We start from the raw sequence: 9,331 nt of genomic DNA on the forward strand, positions 1-9,331 counted from the left end.
AAATAAAAATTCTAGAATAATCCAGACCAACCAGAGCGCACTATTCCTACAACATCATCGGTGCTGAAGCGGAACTACCAGAGCCAATCGGCAGATAGCGAGCAGATGCAGCATATGTATTGTATCGAGGCAGGGTCAGGCCAGGGGAATCCATTTGCAGCTTTTTTATTAAGAATGGTCAAGACAGGCAGGGTGAACAATGGCAAATAGGGCAGAACAGAAAAGGCAGAGACAAACCAGGTTGACAGGCAAAGGACAAAGACCTCCAGATAAATACTGGGCTTCTGGATTTACACATTTAAGTGCTGCAAAACATATTGACCTAAAAATTACTGTAAATTTAAATGATCTCATAAATGTGGCTATTGTGGCTCACGATCATAGGCCCTGTCCCCAAATGGCACACTTCATATGAATTTTCGGTCTTGTGTACTTATTTCATGTGTCCGTTAAATCCATGAGACCGTAGGCTGTCTCATTTTTCATTTTAGGTTTCAGAAGGTTGCTGACGCATACTTTGTGGTTGATATGTGCCCTCGATGCGCACTTTTGCAGAGCCCACACTGATGCAAGCTCTACAGCACACTTCTTTTCAACAGTCAAAGCGGGGGTTACGTATTTGCACGTCGTGCACAAAAACCCTAAAGGCACCGGGGTGGCGGCTTGTTTTTATATATATATATATATACAGGTCCTTCTCAAAAAATTAGCATATTGTGATAAAGTTCATTATTTTCCATAATGTAATGATAAAAATTAAACTTTCATATATTTTAGATTCATTGCACACCAACTGAAATATTTCAGGTCTTTTATTGTTTTAATACTGATGATTTTGGCATACAGCTCATGAAAACCCAAAATTCCTATCTCAAAAAATTAGCATATTTCATCCGACCAATAAAAGAAGTGTTTTTAATACAAAAAAAGTCAACCTTCAAATAATTATGTTCAGTTATGCACTCAATACTTGGTCGGGAATCCTTTTGCAGAAATGACTGCTTCAATGCGGCGTGGCATGGAGGCAATCAGCCTGTGGCACTGTTGAGGTGTTCCCTTTCAGTCGATAACGCGGACGTAGTCGACGCCGACTGAAATGGGATCACGCTAGGGAGCCTATCGTCTTCGAGTATTATTGAACGAGCCAATACACATTGGCGTGCGAGATTTGCATCTCACACTCCGCCCCGCAGCGCGGGTATAAATACGGAAGTGGATGCACGCACCATTTGCCTTTCGCTTCGGAGCCGAGCTTCATGTCTGGATCTGAAGAGTGTTGTTGTACAACGAGCGAGTGTGTCGGCGCTTCTTTGGGAAGTCTCTCCTGGTGTCGGTGGTTACAGCGCGAGTGCAGCGGTGATCGCGAGCTTTAAGCTCTCAACTGCTGTTTTCACAGCAACCAAATTTCTGTTTGTGTTTGTTTGTCTGACGGTCGGTTGAGGGCGAGAAAGTGAGTGCTTCACTAGCACAGGGTGCACCATTCCTGTGTTAGTGTTGCCGCGGTCATTCCCCTGTGTGCTCCGGCACTGGTGAGAGTTTTTCACTTCCTAAAAGAGCAACACGGGTGCGTTTGCGTCTTTTTCAAGATGTCATCAATGATGGTCACAATGGTTGTATCACGTGTTTGGGCTTACAGCACGCTGAGACAGCTTTTGTGGACAGCTCATGTTTTCACTGTGGGAACATGACTGTCGCAGTGTTGAGGGCAGCCGCAGCCGCAGTTACGCCGCTCGGCCTGCTTCATATGAGACTACTCCAGCACTGGCTTCACGACAGAGTCCCGAGGTGGGCGTGGCAGAGAGGCACGCTCCCTGTGAAAATCACCCCGGCCTGCCTTCAAACCCTCAGCCCGTGGTCGGACCTTTCGTTTCTCCGGGCCGGTGTGTCCCTAGAACAAGTGTCCAGGCATGCTGTGGTTTCCACAGACGCCTCCAACACCGGCTGGGGGGCCACGTACAACGGGCATGCAGTAGCTGGCACCTGGACGGGGTCCCACCTGCATTGGCACATCAACTGCCTCGAGTTGTTAGCAGTGCTCCTTGCTTTGAGACGCCTCAAGACGACGCTGCTCGGCAAACATGTACTGGTCCGTACGGACAACACTGCGACCGTTGCGTACATCAACCGCCAAGGTGGTCTACGTTCCCGTCGCATGTCACAACTCGCCCGCCACCTCCTCCTATGGGGTCAGAAGCATCTGAGGTCGCTTCGTGCCGTTCACATCCCTGGCCTGCCCAATCGTGCCGCCGACGAGCTCTCACGACAGATTGTGGCCTCGGGAGAATGGCGGCTCCATCCCCAGGCGGTCCAGCTGATATGGGACCACTTCGGGGCCGCACAGATAGATCTGTTTGCCTCTCCGGACTCGTCCCATTGCCAGTTGTTTTATTCCCTCGAAACGGATGCACTGGCTCACAGCTGGCCCCGGGGCCTCCGCAAGTATGCGTTTCCCCCAGTGAGCCTTATTGCACAACTACTGTGCAAAATCAGGGAGGAAGAGGAGCAGGTTTTGCTAGTTGCCCCTTATTGGCCCAACCGAACCTGGTTCCCCGAATTTTTTCTCCTCTCGACAGCTCCTCCCTGGCCTATTCCTCTGAGAGAGGACCTACTCTCTCAGGGACGGGGCACCATATGGCACCCGCGTCCAGACTATTGGAGACTCCATGTGTGGTCCCTGGACGGGATGCGGAGGTTCTAGGTAATCTACCACAGGCAGTCGTAGATACCATCACTTCAGCGAGAGCTCCCTCTACGAGGCCTGCTTACTCCCTGAAGTGGAAACTGTTCGTTGAGTGGTGTGCTTCTCAAGGAGAAGACCCCCGAAGGTGTTCGATCATTTCCGTGCTTTCTTTCCTCCAAGAGGCTTTGGAGCGTCGGCTGTCCCCCTCCACCCTCAAAGTGTATGTCGCCGCTATTGCCGCACATCACAATGCAGTAGACGGGAAATTCCTGGGGAAGCATGACTTGATCGTCAGGTTCCTGAGGGGAGCGAGGAGATTGAATCCGCCTCGCCCCCCCCCCCTCTATACCCTCTTGGGACTTATCTCTGGTGCTAACCGCACTGCAGAGACCGCCCTTCGAGCCTTTGCAGGTAGCAGAGTTAAAAATTCTGTCCCAAAAGACAGTTCTCCTACTTGCTTTGGCCTACATCAAGAGGGTAGGGGACCTGCACGCATTTTCGGTCAGTGAATCGTGCCTGGAATTCGGGCCGGCTAACTCTCACGTTATCCTGAGACCCCGGCCTGGATATGTGCCCAAGGTTCCTACCACCCCCTTTCGGGACCAGGTGGTGAACCTGCAAGCGCTGCCCCCGGAGGAGGCAGACCCAGCCCTGGTTTTTCTCTGCCCCGTTCGCGCTCTGCGCTTGTACGTGGACAGAACGCAAAGCTTTAGGACCTCAGAGCAGCTCTTCGTCTGTTACGGAGATCAGCGGAAGGGAAAGGCTGTCTCCAAGCAGAGGTTGGCCCACTGGATAGTGGATGCCATCATCTTGGCGTATGAGTCCCAAGGTGAACCCTGTCCCCCCGGACTGCGAGCTCACTCCACAAGGAGTGTTGCCGCTTCTTGGGCGTTGGCGCAGGGTGCCTCGCTGACAGATGTCTGTAGAGCTGCGGGCTGGGCGACACCTAATACGTTTGCTAGATTCTATAGCCTACGTGTCGAACCGGTTGCTTCCCGTGTGCTCTCTTCTCATAGAAGCCAGTAACACCGTGAGCCCCGGTTCAGTGTCGGCTTGCTGCGCCATTCCCCTCTTACGGACCGGATACGTGCGCCGTTTCGCTCCGGTTGAATTCCCTTGTCCGGAACCTGTTGAGCTCCTCCGCACCCCCCCAACGTCGGACGTGGCGGAACGTCTGGTGTTAGGCCTACCACTCGTATGCAGTGTGGAACCCGTGTTAGGCTGGGTCCATATGTTGCGGTCCCTACGGCGACCCCATATGTGTATTCTTCCCCCTTTTCGGGTTGGTTGGGCTTCCGCAGCGTCCCTTCCTTCCCATGTTGGGCACGCTTTCCCAGTGTTACCAAGTCTAACTGAGTGGGTCTTGTGGAACAGCAGCGACTTCCTGGCCTAAGCCCTGTCCTTTTCCGCTAAAACGTCGGGAGGATCAGAAGGCTTTTGTCTAGACACTGGAAGGTGGCAGCGTTAGTGGCGTGTTCAATGGTTGATCCCATTTCAGTCGGCGTCGACTACGTCCGACGTTATCGACTGAAAGGGAACGTCCTGGTTGCGTATGCAACCCACCGTTCCCTGAAGGAGGGAACGGAGGACGTAGTCCCCTTGCCACTACCGCTGGACCACCGCTGACTCCGAGTTACGCTCGGCTCCTCAGCGAAAAGTAAATGGTGCGTGCATCCACTTCCGTATTTATACCCGCGCTGCGGGGCGGAGTGTGAGATGCAAATCTCGCACGCCAATGTGTATTGGCTCGTTCAATAATACTCGAAGACGATAGGCTCCCTAGCGTGATCCCATTTCAGTCGGCGTCGACTACGTCCTCCGTTCCCTCCTTCAGGGAACGGTGGGTTGCATACGCAACCAGGACGTTATGGAGGCCCAGGATGCTTTGATAGCGGCCTTAAGCTCATCCAGAGTGTTGGGTCTTGCGTCTCTCAACTTTCTCTTTACAATATCCCACAGATTCTCTATGGGGTTCAGGTCAGGAGAGTTGGCAGACCAATTGAGCACAGTAATACCATGGTCAGTAAACCATTTACCAGTGGTTTTGGCACTGTGAGCAGGTGCCAGGTCGTGCTGAAAAATGAAATTTTAAAGCTTTTCAGCAGATGGAAGCATTAAGTGCTCCAAAATCTCCTGATAGCTAGCTGCATTGACCCTGCCCTTGATAAAACACAGTAAACCAACACCAGCAGCTGACATGGCACCCCAGACCATCACTGACTGTGGGTACTTGACACTGGACTTCAGGCATTTTGGCATTTCCTTCTCCCCAGTCTTCCTCCAGGCTCTGGCACCTTGATTTCCGAATGACTTGCAAAATTTGCTTTCATCCGAAAAAAGTACTTTGGATCACTGAGCAACAGTCCAGTGCTGCTTCTCTGTAGCCCAGGTCAGGCGCTTCTGCTGCTGTTTCTGGTTCAAAAGTGGCTTGACCTGGGGAATGCGGCACCTGTAGCCCACTTCCTGCACACGCCTGTGCACGGTGGCTCTGGATGTTTCTATAATTTTGGGTTTTCATGAGCTGTATGCCAAAATCATCAGTATTAAAACAATAAAAGACCTGAAATATTTCAGTTGGTGTGCAATGAATCTAAAATATACGGACATTTAATTTTTATCATTACATTATGGAAAATAATGAACTTTATCACAATATGCTATTTTTTTGAGAAGGACCTGTATATATAGATAAATATAGCTGCAAGCAGCGATGAAGGGCCAAAGCTGGCGGCACCGCCACCCCGGTGCCTTTAGGTAAGGCACCGGGGTGGCGGTGCCACCGGCTTGGGCCCGCAATCGCTGCTCGCAGCTATATTTATTATTATTATTATTATTATTATTATTATTATTTTATTTGTAGACAAAAGGGACAATACATATTAATGAACATTTTTCACAAATGTAAATATGCCAGATTATAGCCATAGGCTAATTTCCATCTGCAGACCCCTAAACAGGTAGATGTTACACATAAATACATACAGACACACTAATGCACAGGCTACATACAGAGAAGCAAGGACAGTAACAGTGATCACAACATATTAGGACAAGCTATATTACACTGACCCCTTTTACACAACCCTCCTATTACACAACCCATATCACACTAATAATTCTATCCCCTTTATTTTTATAATACACTAACTCTATTTTACATCTGATATATAAACTAATGATTACTAAACATGCTCACATATTTGTGTGTCCCTCAACCATACTTTTAAACAACTCCTAAAAATCGGAAAACTTGTGCTTTCCCTCACTGACTGAGGAATACTATTCCAGGAGCTCACCCCCTGATATGATAGAGCGTTCTGTGAAAAGGTGGTCCGTCTAAACCCCAAGTCACAGTCACCTCTCATAGTGGCTCTAGTCACTCGAGACCCGACAGTACTGAGAGACTTTTGTTTAATAAAATCACTCAATGGTGGAGGCGCCAGACCACGTATAACCTTATAGATTAGACAGGCTGATTTAAATAATTTGAAATTCGCGAAATTTAAAAACTTATATTTAACTAGAATATTACAATGATGATATGACGAAGGTTTCTTATCTAATATTTTCAATGCTCTTTTGTAGCATACTTCAATTGGCCCAATAGCATCATGACTCGTATAAGACCAACTTGTGATACAGTACTCAATATGAGCCAGTATCATAGAGTGCAAAAACGTCATCGCTGCTGTATCCGTTAATGATGTACGAATCTGTTTAAAGTTCCATAAATTAACATTTACAGTTTTCACAACTTTTTTGACGTGTTTTTTAAAAGATAATTTCGAGTCTACCTAAATTCCTCAACATTAATTAAATCTTGTCCACCCAAGCAAACTTTTACTGTGGCCACAGTTGTTTTAGGTTTACTAAAAAACATTGATACAGTCTTTTTAACATTAAGACACAAGCATGAATCAATTAGCTATTTTTGCAAATCATTTAAAGCAAATGAAAGCTGATGGGCTGCATCATCAGCACTTTTGGCATGTGCAAAAATTACTGTATCATAAGCATACATAATCGTATCGACATTTTTGCACACATTAGGCAAATTATTCACAAAGTGAAAATAGCAGAGGTCCTAAGATTGATCCCTGTGGAACACCCTGTGTATATTGAAGATAGGGTGACTTACATTTCTTTATTTGCACACATTGTTTTCTATCCGATAAATAAGACTGTATCCATTTAACTGTTTGATTACTAGAGCCAAATGTTAACAGTCTAGACAAGAGCTTAAAGTGATTCACAGTATCAAACGCACGCTTAAAATCAACAAAGCCAGCAGCAACATAACTGTTTTTATCTAAATAAAACTTCACCTTCTCGACAAAAACACAAACAGCCGTTTCAGTCGAGTGAAGAGATCGAAATCCAAATTGCATAGGGTGCAGACCCGGATTGGAATCATTAAGCTGTACAATGATAGAGTTGGCGACCCATTTCTCTACTATCTTAGAAAAGATAGGAAGTATGCTAATAGGTCGATAATTAGCAGGGTCTAATTTATCACCTGATTTATATATTGGTATGACATTTGCAACCTTCCAACTCAAGGGGACGACTGCCTGCGTGATTGACAAATTAATAAGATGGGTCACAGGCACCAAAATACAAGATTTTAAAAGTTTCAAAAGATTGGTATCAAGTCCAAACACATCCCTTGCTTTAGAATTTTTCAATTTAGAGATTATGTTATCTAGTTAATTTTCTGTAATTATTTGAATATTAAACTTAGAATTTAGAGTTACGGCATCCATATAAGGGTCAGTGTGGACAATATTTTGTTGAGAGTCACAAGAGCTAGAAAACAATTGAGCGATCTCATCAATGGTATTTTGAAAATAATCATTTAATTTAGTTGCTAGGCTGAGAGGCTCTGATACCAATTCATTAGCAAATTTGAGTTCAAAGTCTTTATCAGCAATATGATTACTTTTACCAAGGAGTTTGTTAATATTTTCACAAATCAATTTACAATTTCCTTTGGCACCATTAATTACAGACATGAAGAAATTTGCTTTTGCCATTCTCAAAGTTTGTGTGACTTTATTTCTTGCGGATACAAAATGTAATCGATCAGTAGTTAATCCAGATTGTAATGATTTTTTTAGTAATTTATCTCTGAGTGTCATAAGCTGTTTACATTCACTATTGATCCAAGGCAAGGAATAAACTCGTTTCTTTAAATGACCCACTTTCTGAAACTGAGACAGAAGCCTTTTAATAGAAGAGTATATAAAAACACAACATTGATTAGTGTCATCACATAATACTAGACACATCTACTATACTAGACCAATCAAAAGTATTTAGAGCTGCAATTAAACATTGTTCTTGGCTCTTTGGAATAAACGCTTATTTTACATTAATGTTTTTACTGACACTTCTCAATCGTTTTTTAGTCAGCTTTCTAGAAAAGAATATGGCATTGGGGTCAGACAAGCCAGTCAAGAAATTGTACGTTCCCCTTCAGGGACTACCGCTGCGTGAAATCGCAGTGGGAACGCCCTCAGCGTGACGCGTCTGAAGCATGAATGAAATCAGTCAATGGAGAGAATGAGCGTACGGCGAGTGACGTCATCGACCAGGAAGCTATAAATATCCCCTGAGTACACAACACGCCAGCTTTTAGTTACTTCAGCAGCTCTGTGTGTGTCTGAATCTGTCGATTGTGTTTGTCTGTTTTGTCAGGAGTTTTCACTATATATATTTTATATAAAAAAAAAAACAATATGAGCGAGCAGTATAAGAAGTGTGTTCCCCCCTGTACTCGGTACATCACGGGTGGGGATTCACACGAGCTAAGTGTGGCTTGTTTGGGAGTGCAGCAATGCCCAGTCGGCTATCGAGGGAGTCGATTGTCAGCATTGCGAGCGTTTTCCCTTGAGAACTCTGCGCTCGCGGCGATCGCTCTTCGAGGAGAGTCATTTGCTGCGAGCTCCCCGAGGCTCGGGTCCCGCTTCTGTTGAGGCAGAGCGGCGGCGCTTGTCTTGGGGCTCGCAGATGGATCTCGCTGGCGACGTTGAGACGGGCTCCGCCCTATCTCAGCTATCTCCGACGAGATCCTGTGCCTCTCACCCGGCTCTGGAAGCACGCGCTGCGGCGGTTACTTCTGCCCGGGTGGAGGCACATGATGATGTTGAATTGAGATTTTCCAGTTCTGAGGAGCTGGATGTCAAAAGTTTATTATCAGAGAAAACTAGTTTATCACATTATACTGCAAATGAAGAAGGTTTGATGGATGTATTATCTCGGGCTGTTGAAAAGCTAAAAAAAAAAATATATATATAACAGCATCGAGTGGCCAGCTGATAGACAGGTTTCTAGAATTAAAAGCAATCTAGATGATAGATTTCTGTCTGCACGACCTCAACCTTCTAGCCGGTGCTTACCGTTCTTCCCAGATCTTCATGCTGAGGTTTCAAAGACCTGGGTTAGACCGGTTTCAAGCAGAATTTACACAAATCAGTCCAATGCTTATGGTAACATTGTTGGTGCTAAATCTGCTGGTTATGTGACGATACTGTAGGCGGAGGAGACGCTTGCGAGCTATATCTCTCCTGCTTCATCGTCTTCACTTAAAGCACCGGCTCTTCCACCAAAAAAAAAAAAAATAAATAAATAAATATATATACCTCTGTGCTG

Source organism: Siphateles boraxobius, unplaced genomic scaffold (assembly GCF_051911475.1).
Source record: "Siphateles boraxobius isolate OS27281-9 unplaced genomic scaffold, OSU_SipBor_1 11, whole genome shotgun sequence".
Classification (NCBI taxonomy): Eukaryota; Metazoa; Chordata; class Actinopteri; order Cypriniformes; family Leuciscidae; genus Siphateles; species Siphateles boraxobius.